The 23,638-nt window shown below is 48.8% G+C and overlaps 1 pseudogene; it reads left to right on the forward strand.

The window, feature by feature from the left end:
* LOC136122991 (eukaryotic translation initiation factor 4E transporter-like) overlaps positions 1-23,638 on the forward strand; it is a 52,692-nt pseudogene that overhangs the window by 23,602 nt on the left and 5,452 nt on the right.

Here is a 23,638-nt window from a genome sequence, read left to right on the forward strand (position 1 = left end):
AGACAAAGACTAATCTAGAATTGCACAAAAAAAGTGTAAAATTACAGGTGCTCTAAAGGAGAGGCTCACAGTGCTATGAATAGAGAAGTTCAAGATTTTTGCAGAGTAGATGAGCTTCCATCTGTGATCTGAAGAATAAACCAATTATCAGGTGAGCTTGGGGCTGAGAAAGAGTGTTCAGACCAGGCAACAGCATGTGCAAAGGCCCAGTAGCTGGAGGGCTCTTGGTAACCAGGAAGAACTCCAAGACCTGTGTGATTGGAGGGCAGGAAGTGGGTGGGATCCTGGAGAGGGGACAGGAGCAAGATTGTGGAGGGCCTCAAACACCACTCTCAGGATTTGGGTCTTCATCCCACCAGCAGGGGACCAGTGGAGGGTTGTAAGTATAGGGCAAAGGGCAGGAAGCAGGCTTGATGTGATTAGATCTGTTTCCAAATTAGTCCTCAGGCCACAAGAAGGTGGGTGAGGAGGGAGGGAGGCATCAGGACAGTATGACTTGAAGGTGGAGTACTCACCTAGCTGGCAGGGAGGAGGATAGCCTCCAGAGGAGGAGGAGATGGGAAACACTAGCAGCCACATCTGCAGGATGTTCCCTCAGTCATTTGACACACATTTATTGAGCACCTACTACATGCCTGGTCCTGAGGTTGGAGAGGGGTACCAGGAAGAATAAGAACAACTAAGTCACTGTCCTCAAGCATCTTACCAGGAAGAGACAGATGTGTCTCTAAGATTTCAGAGAAAGCCAGCTTCTGTCAGAAATGCATGGGACGTTGTGAAAATCCACTGAATCTCTTATCAGAGGAGAAAGAAAAGACCTGCCAGGGCCATTTGGATAAAAACAAGAGAAACACAATCACTCCAAGTCAATTAAAGGGGTTTGGTGAAAGGACAGAGGGTGGAGCCAGGCCTTTACAGGACTGACAGTCACCAAGCCCATGTCCCTCTCCTTCCTGTGCAGCTGTCAGAGCTCACCCAGCTCTGACAGGGCCTGTAGATACTGCACCCAACTCTACTGCCAGACGGAGGGTCTTGATCACATTCATTCATTCATTCATTAATAACCACAACCTTGGAAAAAGGTCCTCATGCCATGCTCTGCCTTGGCACTGCCTTCTCTTAGTCACACGCATTTATCCTAACACTCAAGTGTTAGGAGCTCAAGTGTCTCCTCCTCCAGGAAGCCCTCCCTGATACCCAGGGTTAGTCAGCCCCTCCCACTTTGTGCTTCTGCTGCACCCTGGGAGTGTCTCCCGATTGCCATTTCTGACATATGTGCCAGTCTCCAGCCCCAGGGTCCTGTGAATGGGCAAGTTTCCAGAGGGTAGACAGGGATCCCCTTAATGATTTCCTCTGTTGTCTCCTCTGACCTGCTGGAGGCTCCAAGGTGAGGCAGGGTTGTGTCCCTCTCACCTCCTTTTGTTTCCTTGGAACTTAGAACGCTGCGGGGCACAGAGCATGGTCAGAATGACTGTGTGGAAGAAAGAAGGGAAGGAGGAGAAGAAAAGTAAAGAAGGGCGAGAGGAAGGGAGAGAAGTGCAAAGGTACAGGTGAGGACAGGAGGCAGAGGAGAAACTTGGAAACTCATAGGCTGTGAGAGGGCAGGGAGGCAGAGAGTCTCGAACGTTAAAAATGGTCCCTCTCTGACCTATGACATTTCACTTAATCAGGAACAAATTACTCTGCACCTGGTAGATCTGAGAGCTCTTCAGACTTTGCCCTCAGAAGAGCTTTCTGGAGTAAAACCTTACTCCAGAGACTTGTTTCATGCTGAGCCACATATACCCAGATTCCATGGGTCAGAGAGAATCTCATCCCCTTGGCCTCTTGGAAGAGAGCAGAGGACCTGACCCAAGGCTGGTTTGGGTATCTGGTCTACCCAGCTGTGTGACCTCAGACAGGTCACTCCAAACTTCAGCCTGCCACCCTGAAAGGGCATGGACGACCAGAGTCTCACCTTCCCATTTTTGCTGCTTCTCCAACACCCTCCCTGACCTTGGCCTCAGCTCTGAGATCAGACCCCACCTCTTCCAGGAAGTCCTCTCTAGACCTGAGTAGCTCAAGTGCTTGGCCTGGGAGTTGATTGCCAGCTGTGGGTCAGACCAGCGGGGTCCAAATCCAGGCTGCTCCCTGTTCTAGATTCTTACTGTTCACAGTGTTCACCAACAGTGGTGGCATCAGTGGGGGTTGGTGAAACTTTGGGCCCCATCCCAGACCTGTAATGAGCCTGGCTCTGCACTTGAACAAGCGCCAAGGTGGTGTGTGGGCACATGTAGATGTGAGATGATCTGGCCCTGTGTAGGGGGAGAGACAGGTGTCAGAGCCCGGCAGGAGGTCTGCCTTTCCCCAGGTGCCTATGACTCTCACAGACACATTTCCTCGTAAGGAAGAACAAAAATCAAAAAAGACATGTGTCCTGGCTATGTGACTTAGCTCCTTCAATCCACCTCTGGGGCCATAGTCTCTCCCCTGTACAATGGGCAAATAGAAATCCCCAGCCCCCTGAAGTTGTTGCGAGGATGGAGTGAAGTAATTTGCATAAAGCTGGTGTCACGTGGCCAGCAACCTGTTCTCTCTGCAAGAAGCTCTTCCAACCCAGCCTCTCTGTTCTCCCTCAGGTACTATCCAACAACCCTGTTAAGGTCACCCCATACCCACCACCTCCCCAAATCTGTTATTTGATGTCTTATCACCCAATCTGTTGTTGTTGTTGTTATCATTTACTCCTTTTGTTTGGCTATTTCCCAAACTACATTTGAGTTCCCTGAGGGAAGGGGCCTGTGGGTCTTGTTCATGGCTGTGTCTGGTGCTCAGCACAGAGCCTGGTACCCAGAGGAGGCTCATAAGTATCTGCTGGATGAAGGGTTGGATGAGGTGTAGGACTGGGTTGTATCAGTCAGTACAGGTGAGGTGCTGTAACAAATAGCCCTCAGATCCCAGTGGCTTCACCCAGGAAGAACTGATTTCTCTCCCACATGAATGTTGCTGGTATGAGGATCTCCTCCAGGGAGGCACCTCCTCTGAGCAGTGATGCAGAGATCAAGGCTCCTTCCATCTGTGATGATGTCATCTCTACACATGGCCTCTGGGATCACCAGGGAAGGGGAGTGAGTGAGAAGAAGTTCACCAGGTAATTAACCAGCTCAGCACAGAGGGGTTCACATCATTTCCACCCACATATCATTGGCTAGCATGAATGTGCATCCTGCCCCACTTGGATGCATGGGGGCTGGGAAATGTCGTCTCAGGCTGGGAAGCCACTCCCAGGACCAGCCCTGCACTGTGGAAGGAGGTAGTGTTCAACGGCCATCTCTGCCCCTCTGTTGTGGCAATTGATGACTCTTGTCACTTTTATCTTCTTTCTGAGACCCCTGGGCTCCATGTCCTCTTTCTAGACCTCTGGCTGATTTGATGCCTGGGTCAGGAGGGCACAGAAGAAGGGGCAACCACCCAGGAAAGGGCTCACAGCACTGCTCCCCACACTTGGTTGCGTGGGGAGAAGTTCTGGCTGTTTTGAGTTGATTGTGTTTGGAACGATCTGTGTCTGCTGAGCTGCTAATTCCGGTGCCATCTGCCTGTGATTCCAGCACCAAAGCCCTGGGATAAACAAGTTTTCTTCTGGAGTTCCTAAAGAAAGTTTCGGCAGGGGGTGGGGAGAGAGAGAGAAAGGAGGGAGGCCTCTGAATGTCTTGTCTCTGAAGAGGAGGTGCTGCCCAGCCAAGGGATGAGGGACATTGAAGGGACGAGGATGTCATGTACCTCCTTATCCTGCTGAGGATGTTGTGTGGAGCGTATGGTGGGCAGAGAGGGCCGAGTGGCCTGGGGGATGGTGTTCCTATGAATTCCTACCTCCCTCCACCAGACTGGGAGCTCCTTGGGGCTAAGTCATCCCATTCCCAATGCCCAGCCCAGGGCCTAGCAGCGAACACCTGCTGAATGAATGATTGAGTAAATGAATGTACAGTGATGAAGGGTATGGATGGGGAGAGGTTGAATGGGATGCAATAGGAAGCCAAGTGACTGCTGTGTTACGAGCTTTAATGAGGGGCTTCCCTGGTGGCACAGTGGTTAAGAATCTGCCTGCCAGTGCAGGGGACACGGGTTTTGAGTCCTGGTCTGGGAAGATCCCATATTCTGCAGAGCAACTAAGCCCGTGTGCCACAACTACTGAGCCTGCACTCTAGAGCTCATGAGCCACAACTACTGAAGCCCGTGTGCCTAGACCCTGTGCTCCACAACAAGAGAAGTCACTGCAGTGAGAAGCCCTCGCACCACAATGAAGAGTAGCCCCTGTTTGCGGCAACTAAAGAAAGCCCGTGCACAGCAACAGAAGACCCAACGCAGCCAAAAAAAATAAATAAAGTAATTAATTAATTAAACCTATAAAATGAAAAAAGAGCTTTAATGAATTACCCTGCAGTGGGGACACTTCTAGGATGGCCTTATGATCCCTGCTTCCTGGGATGACAGGGTGGGCAGGACCCATGAGTCATTTCTAACAACTGAATACAGCCAAGGTGATGGGATGTTACTTCTGTGACCTAACTACAGAAGACTGTGGCTTCCTTCTTGCTAGTCAACTTTTTCTGTTGCCTTCTTGGCTTGCGTGCTTTGGTGAAGCAAGCTGGTATGGGAGATACCCTCATGGCAAGGAACTGACAGTAGCCTCCAGCCAACAGCCACCAGCAGCCTGGACCTGAGGCCCTCAGTCCATCAGCTTTCAGTGAACAGTCCTGCCAACAGACACATGAGCTTGGGAGCAGCTCCTTCCCCACTTGAGCCTTCAGATAACATCTCAGCCTCAGCCTAAAATTTGATTGCAACCTTGGGTGAGCTGCTGAAGCAGAGGATCTAGCTAAGACATAAACTTCATCTAAAAACCCACAAGGAACAGGAAAATCTAAAACTTGAAAGATTTACTCAAATATAAATCAGACCTTTCTCTCCATTGCCTACAATTCACTCTAAGTTCCACCGGCTCACAATGGGGAGGAGACATGCAGATAATCTAAAAGCAAATCACCTCTGACAGTGACAGTCCTGTCATTTACATGCGGGTTGTCTCCGGCAAGTGCAGTTAAATATACTGTGACTATGTCAGGTGGGAGTAGCCTAGGAAGCAGATGCTGGTAGGTTTTTCCTTTCTCCACTCCCATTTTTAAAGTGAAAGAGACATCAGAATGCCTACAAAGCTATCTCCAAAGAAGGACTTTGCACAGGTAGGCCCTGGGGTGGGTTGAAGGGGAGGTATTTGGTAGAAGGGGCTGGAAGGCCAGGAAAACAACAAAGCTTCAAGGGTGCAGTCACAAGGGTCCCCTGGGAGATCCCTTTCCCGGGTGGGCCCTGGAGGGAAGGCAGCTTTGGGTCACTCCCTGAAGAGGGAGGGTAATGCAGGAGGCTTGGCCTGGGAGTTGGGACCCACAGTACTGTGGCTGGCTCGCTCTGATCCGGGAGCCACCCTGACTCCTCTGACCCCCAATGTCCCCACCTGCAAATTGCAGGGTAAGCTTTGAGGATTTGTCACTCATGGAATCCAAGCCAGTAAGAACAGACACCCAGTTCCATCCCATTCCCATCTCTCCCTCTAAGCACCATGGAGAATGAGAGACCATCAGAAATCACCCCAGGCCGCCCTGGCAGGAGACATGTCCCCACCTCACACCCTGCTTAGCTCGTGCTGACTCTGCAGAAACAATTGCACAGGCTGTCACTGAAATGCACCCAGTCAGCATGGCCTCCTGTGAGCTGGGCCCCGGCTCACCTGCATTCATCCTGCACACTTCCTCTGCCCGCAAGAGCTGCCTAGCGAGGTGCCCGGCCCTGAGCCTGCCACTGTGGCTGTCCTGACGATGAGTTGTAGAGCATGGAGTTAGGGGTGGGTGATCCACGCTCCATGGAATCTCATAATCAAGACCTGGAGAGCCCTTTGTGTCTCCCAGCTGGATCGATACTCTTACAAAAACCTAATAGATGGGGGCTGACCCATGTCAAGTGCCTGTTACACCTCAGGGACCATGTTATACATTTTCTAGGCACTGCCTCATCTCATCTTCACATTGTTATCTTTGTCTGTGACAAGGAAACTGAGGCCCAGGGGTGGGAAGTGCCTTGCCCAGGACGTGGTTGAGCCAGAACTTGAACAAAGAGCCTGTCCCTTAAGCACCCCTGTCACATCTCTTCCATGAGGACCCGCAGGATGGACCCAAGCTCTACTCCTGTGTATTTCAGGGCAGGAGGCAGGCCACCCAGATCATGCAGTGGGGAATCAGGGTTAGGTCAAGCACCCCAGATCCCAGGACCTCCCACCACCTTGGGCCCCCTGGGCTCACAGAGGCCCTTTGCCTGGTGAGCTGGAATGAGCCGGCTGACCATGCCCTGTGATGTTAGAAAGATGCTCAAGGCGAGGAAGATGTGTCTCCAAGAAGCCTGGCCAGGTGGTGGCCAAGGGGCTGCCTCAGGGTGCTTCTGGCCTGGTGAGATTGTCCCTTATTTACTGTTGTTTCAGCTGCCCTCCCCACACTTTCCACAACCAGAAAGAACAGCTTTGCAAAATTAGTCAACGCTGGATGAAGGAGAACCTAGAAGGTGTTACATGATTGATCTGGGTGGAGTCCCTGCATCCTGGGGGTAGAAAGATTGGCCTTATCCTGCAGCCTGTATACCAGGAGGGAGAGCAGGTGGGGAATGGAGCCCCCTCTCTGCACTTCACAGAAGATGAGGGAAGCCTGACCCATCAGGCAGCTTCGTGCTGTAGATAGCAGACAAAGAAGTGCTTTTAACACATCAGCCTCTCAGACACTCACTATTTATCTCAGGAAACATAAGTGTTTTTCTTTCTGTCTTTTTTTTTTATTATTATTCTTTTCTCTGCTATAAAATGCTCAGGGAGTAGCACAGAGAGAGATGAAGGGCTGATACACTGGGAAAACTCATTTTTAGAGGATTCGATTGATTTCTATCAGCTGTGCTCTGGCTGAGCAGAGCATCGTGGGCGTTGGGTTGGGACGGGCAGGTCCAGGCTAGGCAGTGGAGGTGGACACACTCGTGGGTGCTGAGGATGGAGGCTGGGCAGCTCTGGCAAGGGGGCACCCACCGGGATGAGCTTCTGTAGGGCAGAGATTGGGAAAGTGGGTGACAAACATTTCAGGCAGGACTGCCCTTAAACTAGGTCAGGAGAGGTCCTTGTGCTTTAGAGGATCCCCCCCTTCCTTTACCAAGCTCCATCCACAGGGTGAGGACTCTGCAGGGCCCAGAGAAGGGGGACTGTGAGCCCCTTTCACCTCACTCTGGGACCCCAGAATCCTCTGTCTAAATGACCCTGAGCCCATCTCTAGAAGCCTGCCTGCCCCTCTTGCCCAGGTCTGGGCTGCTGAGGTGACCGGCAGGGTGAACGCCAATCCCAGGGCATAAAGACACTCAGGCCAGAGGGCAGCTGAGGTGTGAGGGATGCTGGGCTATGAGGGCAGCTTTTGCAGTGGGGGGAGTCACTAAGTCTAGAGTCAAATTAAACTCCCACCCCCAGCAGTGTCATGACATCTCTGCTCAGTCCCCCCAGGCGGGGACCATGCTGCTTGCTTCTCTCTCTTCCCGTGAGCCTAACATGGGCCTGGCTCCAAGTGGGGACCTGGTGAGGGCTTCTCAGGGCTCATCAGGGAGGAGCAATGGCTCCTCAAGTGCACCCAGCGGTGGGATGGACAGAAACCCATGTGTCCAGGCCTTGGTCAGCTCAGAGCTCTCCAGCCTCAGCTCCGTCCCCCATCAGAGAACCTCCAGGGACCCTCAGGGAGACCCATGGATAATAACTAGTGTGCAATTGTCTCAAATAACATTAGCATTAAACAGGGCCCCTTCGTCTCCATGGGGCACGGGGGAAGCTGCAGAAGAAACTTTCCAAGAAGGGCAGGGGGCATTGGGCAGCTCCCTGGAATGAGGGGTGGAGCATCCAGCACCATGGGGTTCTGCGAGGTGGACCCACCACTGCGTTTCTCAGAAGCCCTGTCTCTCCTGGGAGTTGTAGTGGCCGCCATCTGCCTGCCAGACCTGAGGAACCTGGGGTCTGTCCTCCTGGTGCGCTCCCTGCATCCAGCCGCCAGGGAAGCAGAAAGAGGTTCGGCTTCCAGGTCAGGCCCTGGCTCATCCATGCACTCAGAACCTCCAGCTCTTGCAAGTTCTTTTTCAATTGAAAATACGGAAGCAGCTGTTCACACCATTATGGGCCGTGATGGTGTCTTAATCGGTGATGTTATTGGACCACTCACCATTGCCAGTAGTCAGAAACATCAGTGGTTCTGCTGGAAGGACTTGGTGGAATGAAGAAGCACAAAGGCTCTGCAGCAGACCAGGCTGGCTCAGCCCTACTGCACCACAGAGAACCCTAGTTTCCCAGAGTCACACTCTCCTCAACTGTAAAATGGAGCTAAGTGTCCCTGTTCACAGGATGAGGGGAGGATTAAATGTACTGCTGTCCTCCGTGTGCCCCTAGACCCACCCTCACCCACCTCCTCTGCTCTGTGCCCGGGAGACTGACCTGCAGGGGCAGCACCGACAGGGCCCTGCTCCCTCCTGGTGACCCGTTTTCTGTTGGGTCCTGGAGGCCAGGGGCAGGAGGAGAGGGGTCAGGTGTTGGTTCCCCAGGTACTCCCTCTGACCACGCTTGGCAGTGGCTGCATCTCTCTCCTGTGACCCCAGCTCCATCAGACGGCCCCTCTCCTGTGGCTGCAGCTGTCTCTGGGGTCTGGTAAGTGCTCCCTCCTTTGGTCCCTTCTGGACTGGGATGGACACAGCTCCCCACTGTCGCTCACCCCAAGTGCATCAACATCCCCTGTTGGTTTCCTGTATCCCACCCACACCTTGATACTTGTCCCTCCATTAAACATTTCAATTACCCCCTCTTGTGTCTGTTCCCTGCTGAGAAACTGACCAATAGAGTTTGGGTTTTTCTTGAATTCCAATGGGAAGAGTGGGCTGGGGGCAAGAATGGGACCCAGGAGCTGCTCTGAGTCTTGGGCAAGAGCTGCCTTGAGCAGGAATATCAGGAAACCGAGAAATTCCTGCAATTGTCATTATCCTGCATCTCTACAAGGCACCAAATTAAGGCACTGAACCAGCAGCCATAATCCTCATCTTTTCTCTTCATCTAATTGTTTCGGCACCCATACACCCCAATAGTGTGGGGAAGGTCCTGAGGCAGTGCAGTGATGCATACTTCCTCATGAGTAGATCCAGCTGAGGTCCATGGTCATGACCTGTGTGTGTCCCTCCCTCTAGCCCTGGGGTCAAGAGGTGGGTGGAGTTGGGAAGCACATCCTGGTGTGAAAGCCAGGAAGTTCAGGGGTCTTTTCCCAATTGGCCAGTTTTGCGTTTAGGAGGGTTCAGCTGTGGGGCGCTGGGCAAGTTGCTTAACCTCCGTGAACCTTACTCTCTTCATCTGGGAAATGGGTTAAAACCAGCATCACAGGGCTGATGTGAGCCCTGAGTGAGGTAACCCAGGTGATGTGCCTGGCCCTCAGCAGGGGTTCCACATGGGTGAGCCCCGTCCCACTGTGTAGAGTACTAAGGATGCTCCTAGAATGCAGCCCCTGCCCCATTCTCCCTTTGACATCCCCATGTCTGCCTTCGTCCCCCATCTGGACAGTCAAGGCATTGGGTGGATGGTCACCAAAGCCCTTTTCAGCTTGGACAGTATGGGGCCCTTTATTTCCTTACCGAGCAAGAGCCTCGCAGCCCGAGCCCTAAACCGCTGCACCCCCGGCCTCAGGAGCCTGTCGGGGGCATTCAGGAGACCCTGAAACCTCCCCTGCTGGGCCCCTACAGCTGCAGGCAGGAGAAGAGAAGCCCGCTGAGTAAGGACCCGCTGTGTCCGGGTCCTGGGCTCACAGGGAGGCCCTCTTCCCGCTGACGTCATGTGCCTGTCAGCAGGAGGGAGCAGAAACCACAGGGACGGGCCCTGGGCCCCCACGCACCCCTGGGAGCAGGGCGCTCACTTGGAGACCCGGGAATAGACACGCTGGGTGCCTGTGTGAGTGCTGGGCAGTGGCGGCAGCTCTGGCCCTGCATCCTGTCAGCACCGGGAACAATTAAAATCCTTAAAAAGCCCTCATTATTTCTCCCAGGGCCGAGGCACCCTTTGGAAAAAGGAATGTTTCCTGCCAGATCGTCCCCTGAAAGTGCATTTGTCACAGGCTATTGTGTAAATCCGTGTTTGCCCCATTTGAAAAGATGTGATTTATCCACTTGACTGGCCTTAACGCTCCCTCTCCAACCTCAAAGTGTGGCCATTATTAGGAGCCCAGAGAGGAGCCGTGAAGCATGACAGGGCGAGGCTGGTGAAGTCACCCCCTGGGCTCTGAGCCCCTCTTCCTCGTGCTGCACAGGAGAACCGGAGGGGAGGGGACGGGATCACACTGCTCAGGACCTGGGACACTTCAGAACGCGGGTCGGTCCTCAAGGAGACAACCTGGGATGTTGGATAAAGGCCCAGCGTCAGGTCCGCTCATGCCAACTGGCTCGTTGAGGTCCTACTATGTGCCGGCCCAGATGGGAGTGAGGGTGCAGCAGCGAACAGACGAGGTCCCTGCCCCCAGGCTCTGACGTCTGGAGCGGGGAGGCAGGAAGGAACAGGTAGACCATCATCCACGAGTATCCCAGGTGGGAAGAGGTGCTGGAAGAAGGTAAACAGGGTGACGTTATAGCATCTGGCTCTGGGGCTGGGGATGGACAGTGACAACCTTGGACTGTGGGGACAAGGAAAGCCTCTCTGAGAAGGGGACCTTTAAGCGGAGACCTGAGGGATGAAGAGGAACGGCCTCTGATGCACATTTCAGAGCAGATGACCCACCAGGTGGGGGCATCCTGGGCCAAGGCTCTGGGGTATGACAGCCTCTATGGAAGCTCTGGTGACGAAGTAGGTAGCTCCACCTGGTAGGACCAGAGGACACTTCAGCCAGGTGACAGCAAGCTATTCGCTGGTCCATACCGAGCACTTCACCAGGTGGGGAGAGTGAGGGATTTCCAAATGAAAGACAGAGACAGAAAGACCCGGACCCGGGCAGGCACACATTAGAACAACCAGCCTCCAGCGTAATGGTGGAGGGTTTCCTTGGGAGGCGTCGGTCTCGAGCAGAACTATGAGGATTGGACTCTCTCTGAAGGCAAGGAAACCCATTTTTTAAGCAGAAATCAAGTCAGCGTCTTCGAAAGTGTTAGGTCCTGCGACTTCTAAGGCCTCTTCCAGCTCTAAACCACTACAAGCAACAAGACTAGCTTGGGCTGTATTTGAATGAAAGTTCAGACTTGCTGCACTTGGCTGCATTTGGTTTGGGTTTCCCATCCTCACCCCAACCATCCAGAGGCAGGAGGTGTTCGTACCCTGAATTCTCTGCACAAATGCAGAGCTGTGTGCTGACTGGGCCCCCGAGTACTGGGTCCTGGAGGGGGGGTTTTGGGGGAAAGTCACAGAGACCAGGGCTGGTGGGGGAGACCCGAGCCTCAGTAACCAAGGCTCTCTTGCATGGGGGCCTCACACAGATGGACACAGTGGAGGACAGGGACTCCCACCCTCCTCCAAACAGCCTCTCCACTCAGCTCTACAGCCCAGAAGCACCAGCAGCACCTGGACTGCCCACTGCCCCTCACCCAGCACCCTCAGGAGCAGCCCGCAAGGCCAGCCCCCAATAACCTGCCCCGAACCAGGTCAACCTCCCTCCCCTTCTATTTCATTTTATTTTTTCCCCCTTCTATTTTAGATCAACCCAGTCAGGCTCCCCTTGGGGAGCAGCAGACTCTCATTTCTCTCCCGGGCTCGCTAAATTGGTAAGATCCTGTGACTGGCCCAGCAGGCAACAGAGGGAAAAGTTTCCCAGAATTTCAGGCCCTTTGATGGAGAAAGTCTGCCTAATAAATAATTGAGAGGTACCTCGGCTTCCCGAGAACTATTCCGAGCGGTAAAGGCGCCTGTTCCAGTTCCTTCAGCAAAGCAGAACTTCTGAGCACTCCAGCAGAGGTGAGGAAAAGCCCTTCCTTACAGATGAGTCAGGAAAGGCAAGAGGGCTGGGGTGGAGAGAGGCTGGAGGCACCAGGAGAGGGTAGGCGCAGGGAGGGGGCTGCTTCAGGGAAGGATGCAATTGTGCCCCATCCTGAGGGCCCTACTCAGTGCCAAGTGCCTAGTCAGGATCCCATCTCACCCCCAAATGACCCCATGTGGTGAATCCTCTCCCTGCAGACCCATTGGACAAATGAGGAAACTGAGATGCAGGTAAGCCGAGCCCTTACCTGACGCCTCCACTGGGGAGGCCTGGACCCTGGCCTGTCAGATTCCAGCCTGCACGCTCTTCACGTCTCTGCTCACCTGGAGGCATTCAGAGACCCATAGGATCCTGGAGTCTTTGGTTCTCTGGACCCTTAAGCTGTGCATTGAGAGATGAGTGTCCAGAAGAGCTGAGTTCGATTCCCAGCTTATTCACTGCTCTGGAAAAAATGGAGATAATAATCCCAAGGTCATGGTCCTATTGAAAGGGCAGATGTGTGACATGTGGAACACAGGGTCCTGCACAAAATAGATGCTCAGTGAATTCTGAGTATCACCCACAATAACACACGTTGCTCTAAGAAACCAACCCCAGAATGTATAATGGCTCCAATGCAACAGAAGTTTTATGTAAACCCCAAACAGTATCCTTGAAGGGTGGGTGCCACAAGATGGCAGGAGACTGGGTCTGGGATACCTTCTTGGTGGAGGCTGTCTTGCCAGCCTGTGCCCTCTATTGCCTTCTTGGTTTGCACACTTTGATGAAGCAAGCTGCTGTGTTGGAGAGAACCCTATGGGCAGAAACAGGGGGCAGTTGGTCCTCTGCCTGTATCAGACTGGCAAAAAAAGCTAGGGAGTTCATGGGATGATCTCAAAGGCCTGGAGTGGAAGTCACATATGTCACTGCTGCTCATATTCTATCATCTGGAAGGCAGTCACGTGGTCCCACTTACCTGTAGAGGAGGCTGGGAGATGTAGCCTTGCCATGTGCGCAGGAAGAAGAAACATATTTGTGGAACAGGTAGACATTCTCTACCACACCTGGCAAGGTGAAACCATGACCCAGGAGACCCGGCAGGTCAACAGTGGAGCCCTCCTTAGGGCCCAGGCTCTTCCCTCTACATGTCACATGGAGTGTGGTAGAGTCACAGGACTGGCCACGGGGACCTGAGACAAGGTCCACCTGAGTAGGGAAGGGAGGCTACAGGTGGTCAACATGTTGCCTTTGCTGCCTGCAGGAATTATGGGTTGGGGGCAGAGAGCCACAGCTGCAGGGTTCTTGGCTGTGAACTTGGTCCAGATGCAGAGTTGGCCTCAGGGCCCCCTTGAGATCAGTTTCCTTATCTGTCAATAAGTCTGCAGTGAGAAGACTGGTCACATGCAGTCATCTGAGTGAGATCGTTGATGCACTCATACTTGTTTATCCCTTTACTCTCTGGGTCCTGCTTCTCTGCTGGGAAAATCTGATATAGTCAAGCTACAATACTCTGGATAATGCTGGTTCAAAGGATACCTCCTTCCTAGGGGTGTTCAGGTACAACAGGAAGCCTGGGAGAGGGAAGACGATCATGCAGGTCATCTCAGCAACAATTCCATAATTCAAAACAATTGTGCAGAAGACGTAAAATGGCATAGGAAGACTTTTATGACATAGTAAACATAAACAGAAGATTACAGAACAGAATGCACAGCATACTCTCCTTTTTTATTTTTATTTATTTATTTATTTATTTTTTGCGGTATGCAGGCCTCTCACTGTTGTGACCTCTCCCATTGTGGAGCACAGGCTCTGGACGTGCAGGCTCAGCGGCCATGGCTCACAGGCCCAGCTGCTCCTCGGCATGTGAGATCTTCCTGGACTGGGGCACGAACCCCTGTCCCCTGCATCGGCAGGCGGACTCTCAACCACTGCACCACCAGGGAAGCCCTCTCCTTTTTTAGTTTTTAAATAGATCTTTATTGGCATATAATTGCTTCACAATACTGTGTTAGTTTCTGTTGTACAACAAAGTGAATCAGCCATATGCATACATATATCCCCATATCCCCTCCCTCTTGAGCATCCCTCCCATCCTCCCTGTCCCACCCCTCTAGGTCATCACAAAGCACCGAGCTGATCTCCCTGTGCTATGCTCCCACTAGCTAACTATTTTACATTTGGTAGTGTATATATGTCGATGCTATTCTCACTTTGCCCCAGCTTCCCCCCTCTCCTTTATTTATGAGAAAAATATAAACATATATAAACACATGTGTTTATATAACCAATATTTGACAGAGTGTTTTTTTTGATGGTGGATATTATGGGTGGTTTTTCTCTTTTTCTTTCTGCCTGTCTGCATTACCTGTAATGAACATGTATAATATTTACATGAGGAAGAAAATACTCTTAAAATAAAGGTTGACATATTGTTGTCCCTAAGACTAGATGATGTCTCAAGACAAAGAGATTCTGACCTTTTGTGACTCTAAATCTTAGACACTGATGGGTCTGAAAATGAGCTGAGATCACTGGATCACTGGATCCAGATCACTGGAAGGTCAGGACTTCTTTTGCCTTTGAGATCCTTAAGAATCGGTGGTCAATTTGAAAATGTTTTAGATTTCAGCTTTCTTAGGTTTGTGATCCAGTTATGCCTTCCTAAATAACAAAGACATCTTCTTGATTGATCAGAGTACATGTGAAACATTTCAATCACACTGCATCAGTCTGTTATTGCTGTGTAACAAACAACCACAAAAATCTGAGTGACATACAATAATAAGCATGTATTCCTCACACAATTGCAAATTGCTTGGCAGTTCAAAGCTGCAGATTTTGAATGCAGGTCTGCTCCATTCTCAAGTCTGTAGGGTGGTGAGTGTGGGGGAAAGGGATGCAAGGGTCAGACTGGGCAGGGTGGAGAGGGGAGGTCTTGCAGACCATACAGCAGAGGAGGTTAAGTTTTATTCCAAGTGCAATAGGAAGGCCTTGAAGGTAATAGATGTAGGTGCCATGGGTCTGAAAATTTTACCATTTTGAGAATTCTCTTTAAGAAAAAGACATAGAATTTGGAATCAAAATTAGCTAAATAACTAGTTAATAGTTATTTAGAATGAGCAAAGAAATTATAATAAATTGTAGGTATCAAAAAACAAGCAATTACCAGAAAACATAACAGAATTGAGGAAAATCTCACTCTATTTATTACTTAGCATCTTGACACTCCTTCTCGGCTTTCATTCTCCCCTGAATTGTTTGGGCTGCATTCTCTATATTCACATGTTCTTAAGACAATGATTTTGTAATATCATCTTCCGTGGAGAGAATAGAAAGTTTAATCAGACTTTCCTCCCACAGAGCCTGATTTTCACGGTTTTCTACATGGGTAGGGTTGAATTTTTTTTCACCTTCACAGTTCATTACAGATCATGCCATGTAAATGTTCAGGACTGTTGTCAAATTTGGGAAGCCTCCTGTCAAGTTCCTCTTATATCTGAGCAGTAAGCTTTCAGGGCATAGCAAGTTTTCCTTGCAGTTTCTAATCCTAATTAATCTTGGAATTGACAATGTTCATTAATCACATTACATGGGGCCCAACTGGGACCTTAAGAGGGGCCTGGAGAGTCAGGGTCCCTGAAGCTTAAGCTTCTCTAGCCTCTGGTAAATTTGCCTTTGTCTGGAGGCTCTTATGGGAGAGGGAGATTATCTAAGCAGAGGGGCTGCTGGGCAGAGGACAGCAGACTCTGGAGGCTGTGGGGTGGATGCAGGAAGCAGGGAGTCAGTTAGGGGGCTTAGTTCAGGCTCCAGGCAAACAGTGGTGGGGCAGAAGATTCTGGGATTTTCTGGGATGTGCTAACCTGGAGAAGGAGAAGGGAGGCCTCAGAGTGGTCCAGATCAGATCTGTTACCTGATTTCTCTCTTTCGTCCATGTTCTCTGGGGGCTGAGCCTAAGCAGACCTCCTCACTCAAGACTACCACCCCTCATGGAGACCTGGAGCCTCAGCCCCTACCAAATTGACTACAGATGGAGGAGCCAACAGGGACATCATTCTGACTTGTGACGTGATGAGGTGCTGAGCAGATGAGTGCAGTTTGGTCTCCTAATGAGCTCACTAGGGACTTGTGGAGGGGTGGGGGGGAGGAGCCAGGCCACAGAGGAGGTGGGAGGAGAGACCGCACTCTGTCTGCGAGGGAGGGAAGAGACTGCTGGGGTACAGGAAACAAGGCTATCAATGGTAATACCTAGCAGGCCATCACTGCCCTGCCAGCTGCAGACTGATAGAGGCCAGAGGATTTGGAAATGGATTTGTTGACAGTGGAGAACATCCACCTCTCACTCCCGAACCAGGAAATAAAGGCATTAGGCCAATCTGTTACGTTAAGGAAGAGAAAGAGCTCAATAAGTTGCCTGAGTGGAGGGCAGGTGTCACTGCATTGAGGCTGAAGTTAGGGGACATCATTGGCCATGGGTGGCCTCTGATAGCTTTGAAGCCACTGTTATTCCCCACTTGGGTCCCTCAACCAGGGTCACCTGGTACCTAAAGCCCACCCACCTGCAAAGACCATGCAGGTTGGACTGGGCATGGGGATGAAGCCAATGCAGGACCAGAGGTGGGAGGGGATTTCAGTGGGGGAGATGGCCCTGAGCGACATGAGTAATGTTTGTTTTAGTCTCAATTAGGGTGGAAGCTCACTGAAAACAGTAACAAAAAGGAATGAAATATTGGAGGGAAAAACTCCATCTTCCACAATACGAGTAGAACCAAGGGCTGGGTGGTTGAGGATGCAGTGGGTGGTGCAATTCTGCAGTTTTAAACTGTGAGGAAAGACTATGCCTCATTGAGAAGGTGACTCTTATAAGTTAAATTGTGTCCCCTCCCAAATTCATATTCATGTTGAACTCCCAATCCTCAGTACCTCAGAATGTGGCCTTTTTAAAAGATACAGTCCTTACAGAGGTAATTAAGTTAAAATAAGGTCATTAGAATGGGCCTTAATCCAGTATGACTGGTGTACTTCTACAAAGGGAAAATTGTGAGATAGACACACACAGGGAGAATGACACATGAAAATGAAGGCAGAGATGGGGGTGATGCATCTATAAGCCAAAGAACAACAAATATTGCCAGAAAACCACCAGAAGAGAGAGGCATGGAACAGATCCTCCCTCACAGCCCTCAGAAGGAACCAACCCTGCCAACACTTTGATCTAGGACTAATCACCTCCAGAAGTGTGAGACAACAAAGTTCTGTTGTTTACATCACTCAGTTTGTGGTACTATTATACAGCCCTAGCAAATTGATACAGTGACATTGGATGATATACTTATAAGAGATGAGGATGTTGGCTAGGCAGATTCTGGAGAAGATGTTCCAGGCAAAAGGAACAACTAAGGCAATGGCAGAAAGAACAGGTGGACAACAAGGGAGGATGACTTCAGGGGCAAGTGGGGGGTGCAGAGCAGGAAGACCTCACAGTCCACTGGACACCTTTGGATTTCACGTTGAGTGAAATGGGGAGACACAGCAGGGTCCGGACCTAACAGTTTCACAGGTCCACTCTGCCCACTGGGTAGAGAAGAGCACAGGAGGGAGGGGGAAGCAAGGGGACCAGGTGGGAAACTACTGCAATGATGCAGGTGAGAAATGATGGTGGTGCAGGGCAGGTGGTGATGGGGGTCAGACTCTGGACCCATTGTTGATGGGAGAGGAAATAACAGGGTTTGCTGGTGAGCTGGGTGTGAGGTATGAGGAGACAGAGGACTGTGAGGCTTTGGGTCCAATCAATTTCAGGATGGAGTTGTTGTTCACTGGACAGGAAAGATGAAATCTAAGGTGTGCAGTCCTTGAAAGGCAGTGACCTTGTGATTGGAGAGAGGACAGGTGAGTTGATGGACAGGCCACAAGGGACTGAGTTCTCTAACTCAGCATTGCAGGGGTGATGATCTGAGAAGACAGCAAGCTGGCAAGCCATTGACATTCTCCACCTTTGGCCCCCTTAGCTCTGACAGCCCAAGGGAAAGAGGCGTGAAGGAGGGTGTGGGAGGGACATCTGGGCCACAGCTCACAGAGACTTAATGAGATTTGCCAAGAACACGCCCACCTGCTGACCCTGAAAACTGAGGAAGATCGCTCCCCCAGGGCAAAGGAAAGGATGAATTTGCTCTGAAGGTGTTTGAGATGGTGAACCCAAACAGAATGTAAGGACTACCCAGCTCACTGCCCCACCCAGCCCCACACCAAATGGCCACCCCACTGAGATGAGGCATGACCAGCAAGGAGAAACACAAGACCCACACACAGGAAGTACCTCCTGCTAACAAAAGGAAATGCACACTTGAGCAAAAGATGGAAGAACTTGCCTCCTAAGAGGAATTACCCACGATCCAGGATCAGGATGACTCAGTACAAAACAAAACAAAAACTCAAAGAAGAGAGTGAGATTCAAAGAAGAATTATCCATGGAAATTATAAAATGAGAGAAGAAAAATGAGCTGGTCTACCTCTTAGGAGAGAAATGAAACAAATGAAAGCATTGCAGAGATGAATGTTGCATAAAAACCAACCACAAAGACGATATATCATAACTGGAGATTCTATCAGGGAAATAGAAATCGGCTTCAGGAAATCACTCAAGTCAAAGTGGAAGAAAACAAAGTTGTAATAACGAATGCAATGAGGACAAAGGACATGAGAGACAGAACAAGGAGATCTGGTATATTCATAATGTTGCTGAAGAATAGAATACACACACATGCACACATAGTTTCCAAAGAACCCCGATATGTTATACAACATCAGGCTACATTTCCAGGGCACTTGCTTTGTGGCAGGACCTGGGCTAGGAGTTCAGAATGCCAGTTGCCTTTGTGCCAGCTACAGGTAAAGAAAGCAGATGATTTGATGAAAATAAGAGAAACAGGATAAATGCTAAAAAAAAAAAAAAGTTCCTCTGGAGTGTGGGCTATGATTTATTGAGTCACATGTCAGACACTGTGCATTATTGTATGTGTATGTGTGTATCATCAACAGGTTGGGAATGAGTTGTGTATGAGCATGTGATGGAGCCAGAATTCAAGAGCCAGGTGTGTCTGCTTCCCAGTTCATCCTCCTCATTGAGTGTGCTGCCTCCAGTCTCACACCAGCTGGAAGTCATCCATCACATCTGTAAGGAAAGCACCAGCGATGGTAAATCCTGGGGGTCTTGTTATTAGGGCTTATTACAAGGGGTCTTGTCCTCCTGGGGCTGGGGAGGAGGACATGACTGATACCCGTGTGAATAGCACAGGTGTGTAAATAATTTCCATACCCAGGCAGGTAGGGCTTGGAAGAACAGTAAGCAAACTCATCAAGCAAAATTACAATCCAGGGTCAAGTCTCTTTGCAAGATAAACAGTGGAGTATCCATCAAACCACAGCTGGGGCCCAGGATGAGCTAAGAATTCAGGATCACAGGATAGTGAGAGAGACCAGCCATTAGAGGGGACACATGCCAGAGGAAACAGGGGAACAGGTCTACTGAAGAAAGAACATTTGAAGACCATTCTGTGCTGAGCAGAGGAGAAATGCAGGCTGCCCGCCTCTGCTTTTAAGATGGCCTGATTGGGTTCGCTACCCTGCTTGTTTAGCCACAAGCACAGAATATACGATGTAGGAATGATTGCGCTGGAGCTGTGAGTGGACGTGGAACTGTAGCACATAATAGTTCTTTGAGTCCAGGGCTTGGTCCCTTAGTGTTCAGCCCAAACTCTCGCTTTTTGGCAGTATTAAGATGTTTCTGATTCCTTATGCCTCCTTTGCCTGGTACCCAGGTTCCTCACTTGGGGTCAGTATCCCAGAATTCCACTCATGAAAAGAGGGAGCTGAGGAAAAAACCTCGAGGATCGCCTTCAGAGTAGACTCAGGGAAAGAGACAGATACCAAGTGGACAGATGGAGAGGTGTGGGCTAGATAAGTCGGGGGCACAGAAGCTAGAGAGGAGGGTTGGAAGGAGGCATCAAGTTCTAGGAGGCCAAGGGCCAAAGTGAGGGTTTGGTGGTGAGAATCGGAACTGAGAAGGCAGTTTTGGCAGCATGGTGGGCTAAGAAGCCAATTTGCAAGAGCTTCAGAAGAAGTGGAGGAGGAATAAGAACAGCTTTCTGGGCAGCCCAAGCCTCAGCATTCATTCCTGCATCAACCTTACACCACCAACCCACCCCCACCTGTGTGTCTCAGACTACCTGCTCCAGCAGGATAAACCCTTCCCATTGCCTTACTTGCATAACCTTCTTTGCATCTGTGTGTTGACCTTTCATTCTGGAACACCTTCCTCCCCTCTCACCACAAAACCCTGTTTTGGAATCCAGATTCTTAGTATTGGAAGAGACCTTAGAAATCACTCAGTGGTCAACTCTTTCATGCAAAATTTAACGAAATTGAGACCAAGAGAAGAACATGACATGTAGAAGGTCACACAGCAAGAGAATGGCAGGGTATGTCAGTCATCTATCCCATAATACCGCTGCATGATAAACCAACCCAAACTTGGTGGCTTCAAACAAAAACCATTTTCACTCATGTCTGTGGCTTGGCAGCTATGGCTCTGCCGACCTTGGTTGGGCTGGGCTAGGCTTGGCTCCAGACCATGGGTTTGGCTCAAGTTCACTCCATGAGTCTCTCATTCCTCTGATACCAGCAGGCCAGACAGGGCATCCTCTTTTCATGAGGTCAGAAGAAGCACAGAGGGCAAGCTCAGCCACACACATTGAAAACCTTTGCCTGCATCACATCTGCTAACATCCCACTGACCAAAGCAAGGCACACGGCCAAGCCCAAAGCCAAGTGGCTGTTCCCCAATGTTATACACAATGTTAAGACACAAAGAACTTATAAGCAACCATATGAACGTGTTCACTACCTAGAGAGGCAATCCACAAAAGAAAATTGAAATGGCCGATAAACAGAGGAAAAGATGTTTAATTTTTCAACTGATCAAAGAAATGCATGTGCAAAGAGAGGTTTGTTTTCCATTCACCAGATAGGTAAAGATTAAGAAAATTGACAAACCCACATAGCTCGTTGGAAAATGGACACCCTCATGCCCCAATGAAGGCAGTGCTAATTGATTTAACCCTTTTGGAAAGGCAGTTTGGCAATATGTGTCAAAATGTAAAATGAGCGAGTCTTTTTTCCTGATAATCTCACTTCCAAGGAGTCTATTGATGGAAGCAATCATGTAAACTGACAAAAAAGAGGTGTGTTGCAGTGGTTCATCAGGGCGTGGTTTATTTCATAAGATCAAATAGCCATAAGGAAGGAATTGATTTGTTAAATTAGTGCAAATCTATAAAATGGAATATAATGCAATGATATAAAATGATGTAATTCTGCAACTATTAAAGTGGAAAGACATTCACAATACCTTGTAGAGGAAAAATAAAAAGTGGTCACAGACCCAGAAGCCCATTTATTGGTATCAAGAAATATAAACAAGATAGTGACTGAAATGTTAGCAATGGTTCTACTTCGGTAGTACAATTTTGGGAAATGTCTACTTCTTTGTATTTTTCCCTAATATTTGAAATGTTTATGATGACACACACCATTTTATAAAACACAAAACTTTTTTAAAAATGAATTCAGTTTACGCATTTTTGCTCTGAAAAAGACATGAAGAAGAGTTATGGTAATAAATCACACTAAATTTTGAACAGAAAAAAAATCTTTATAATAATTTTCTTTTTTAGTTGGTTTTCTGGTAAGTTAACTAGAAAAAATTTTAAATGTAACTTAATTAGCCCTGCTTTGGAATTCAATAGAAGTATTAATTTTACCATGTGCTTTGAAAGTGCTTTCTTTAGTGCTCTTTACTTTGGAGGGAGGAAGGCACTGTCTACCAATTACTTATAGGTCAGAAGCTGTCACACGACAGCTGTTTCTGACTGTTTCTGCCTGGGGACCATATTCTAAGCACAGTCACGGAAATGCAAGAACACATATTCAGAAACACAACTCCAAATGTATGCTGACTCCAGGATGAGCTAACATTTATCAGATATTTACGATGTTCTAAGGACGTGACATCCTTGGTTTCATTCACTTTTCATGCCTACTCTTTTATGGAGGTATATTGATTTATGAGGAAACTGAGAATTGCACCATTTAAGGGACTTAACTAGGATCCTGAGGTTCATAAGTGACTAAGTTCCAGCAGGAGTCACACCTCACCCCAAAATTCCAGTAAACGATGGAAGGTACCAAGAAATAAATCTAGGAAACTATGTGCAAGACCTTTAAGGAGAAAATTATGGAACTTTATTGAAGGACATAAAGGAAAAGCTGAATAAAGGGAGAGATATAACATGCTTATAGATGGGAGGACCAATAGTCTAAAGATGTCAATTACTCTCCAAGCAAATCTATGAATGCAGTGTAATTACAATTATTAAAATTCCAAAAGAGCTCCAGGTAAAACTGAGTGGCTGATTCAAAAGCTCATGTGGAAAATAATTTTGAATAACAAGGACAACTCACCCTCCCCAACACCAAGGTTTATGATAAATTTCTCGTGTTTCAGACAGTGTGGTGTTGGTTTAGTTCAAGGCAAAGAGGCCAGTGGAGGGAGAGAAACAGATGGGATGTGTGCAGGGACTCCATATACAATAGAGAGAGCATTGCAAATAAGAGAGGAAAGATAGATGGCACAATAAGTCATGCTAGGAAAGTGACTATATGTAGGGGGAACTCCTTATGTCTTATAGGAAAGGTAACTGTACAAAGTAAAACTTTACTATGAGAACCATGAAAAATAAAACTTAAACAATAAGAAAAAATAATTCTCTTTAATGACCTTAAAAGGGAAAGAATTTCTTAAACAAAACATGCAAACGTCCAAACTGTAATGGAAGAGATTGATAGAATTGAATACAATAAACAATAAAATAAAAAACTTGTCTATGATAGAAGAATTAGTCAAAGTTGAAAAAGAAAAAAACAAATCACAGCCTGGAAGAAGATATTTGCCATGCATATCACCAATTAAGAATTATCATCCAGAATACACAAAAATTTCTTACAAATAATAAGAACATGACAAACTACCCAATAGAAAATGTATACAGAGAAAATAGAAATGCATGACCAATAATCAAAAGATATTGATTATCTAGTGACTTCCTCACTAGAAGTTAGAGCAATGCAAATTAAAATAATAGGGATATGTCACCTCACACTCTCATGCATGGCAGGTGAAAGTGTAAATTGTTGCATACACTGAGACTTGGCAATGTCCTCCAAAGTCAAAGACATTCCTACTCTAAGACTCAGCAATTCCACATCTACTAATAAACCACAGAGAAACTCAGGCACATGTGCACAAGGAGACAGACAAGGGGGTTCCTGCACCATTGCGTGCAGTAGAGACAACATAACATTCTAAATATCCATCACTAGGAATATGGCTATATAAATTGTAGTGTAATCACAAAAGGGAATACTACAGAGCAGTTAACATTAATGAGTTCTGTCTCTAGATATCAACCTGAGTGAATCTCTTAGACATCTTGGTGAGTAGAAGATGTCTGTGGCAAGAAGACATGTGTGTATCACTATAGAATAGTGGCTGTGGAGGCTGGTTCAGCCCCAGCATCAAC

The sequence above is a fragment of the Phocoena phocoena genome, chromosome 1, assembly GCF_963924675.1.
Source record: "Phocoena phocoena chromosome 1, mPhoPho1.1, whole genome shotgun sequence".
Lineage (NCBI taxonomy): Eukaryota > Metazoa > Chordata > Mammalia > Artiodactyla > Phocoenidae > Phocoena > Phocoena phocoena.